Source organism: Eschrichtius robustus, chromosome 18 (assembly GCF_028021215.1).
Source record: "Eschrichtius robustus isolate mEscRob2 chromosome 18, mEscRob2.pri, whole genome shotgun sequence".
NCBI lineage: Eukaryota > Metazoa > Chordata > Mammalia > Artiodactyla > Eschrichtiidae > Eschrichtius > Eschrichtius robustus.
The window spans coordinates 24,567,782-24,569,266 of record NC_090841.1 but is presented as its reverse complement, the minus strand read 5'-3'; the positions used below and the strand labels follow the sequence as shown (position 1 = coordinate 24,569,266).

The following is a 1,485-nucleotide window of genomic DNA, read 5'->3' as shown; positions in this document are numbered from 1 at the left end:
CCATCACTTCCGCACACAGATACTATTGATCCAACTGAAAACACACAGAAATGCTGTGTAAAAGCACAGAGCAATAATAGAGAATACATAATCAACTCAGAAGAAGGAAGGAAAGAAGAGGAGAACAAGGAAGAGAAAAGCCTTAAGAAACCAAGATGAAAAAAGAACTCAAACTCTGAGTGGTAATTCTAACAACTGTTGAGAGAGAAGCCCAAGGTGGCATGGGTATGGATATCAGCCCTGATGCTAGGGTTGGGAACAGAGTCAGGTGGGGGTGGGAGTGGGGGCATAGGAGGGGTGTGTTCTACCTTGAAGGTAGGAAAAGGAGATATGGCCCAGGGGTAGTGTGAGGTAGGAAGAGAATCCTGCACAGAGCAAAGTTCCTGAAAGGATTTCCCTGTCTGGATAAAGAGGACTAGAAGAGCTCTACCCATCAGCTCAGGAAAGAGAAAAGGAAGCTTACAAATTGCTGGGAATTTAAATGGAAAACAAACAAAATCTTTCTTGAAATTGAAATCTCACACAAGAAACAGCATCAGAAGTTACAATGCCCAGGGAGTGTAATAAACTCAAGCCAAGAGGATATTATAAGAATTTCTCTACTACTGCTGAATCCCTGAAGCCCAAGCAAAAGTGAATGCAAAATTCAGCCACAAGGGAGTGCTTGACTTACGTGGGGAAAACAACCCCAGTTTAACAAGCGTTCACAATAACAAATTACAAACCACACAAGAAATAAAACCATTTGAAGGTGAAGAGCAGACACAACCATTAATAGATTTAATACCACACATTGTAGAGTAGTTGACCAAATCTGAAAGAGATTATAAAATAAGAATGGAAACTAAAATCAAAGAGCTGGCACTAGGAAAAAGAAGAGACAAGTTGAAAACAAAAACTAAACATATACTGCTTTAAACATTAAAAAAATTACTTATTCCATAACAATCTTAAGAAAGAAGCACAAAGCTGGAGGTCTCACACTTCCTGACTTCAAAATATATTACAGTGCTTGCTTCAGCAGCACATATACTAAAATTGGAATGATACAAAGATTACCATGGCCCCTGTGCAAGGATAACACGCAAATGTGTGAAGCGTTCCATGTTTTTCCAGGTCTTGGCGAGAAGATGGCAGCATCCTAGAGGGCCCACGACAATGAGCAGTTGCCAGAGCCACCACCGCCAGTGTCCCTGACCCCACAGTGAGCCACAGCGGCCCCCACTTCCTTCGCAGGTGACCCTCAAACACTAACAGGTCCACCCACCCCAAGCCACCACCTTCTGCATTTCCTCCGTGACATCCTGCTTCCACTCTTATTCTTCTCTCATCTTCCTCACAGCAACCAGCCAGACTGACCTTCCTTAAATCAGAGGCTCATCTCAACATTCACAGAAAGATAGACAAGATGAAAAGGCAGAGGACTATGTACCACATGAAGGAACAAGATAAAACCCCAGAAAAACAACTACATGAAGTGGAGAT

General features: G+C 42.5%; 1 non-coding gene across 1 annotated transcript; it reads left to right on the top strand.

Annotated features, from left to right (window-relative positions):
* The first annotated feature begins 1,008 nt into the window (after positions 1 to 1,008).
* LOC137752304 (U6 spliceosomal RNA) lies at positions 1,009 to 1,112 on the top strand. Its single transcript, XR_011071149.1, has one exon. It is a non-coding gene; the product is annotated as a U6 spliceosomal RNA (small nuclear RNA).
* Positions 1,113 to 1,485: the final 373 nt, after the last annotated feature.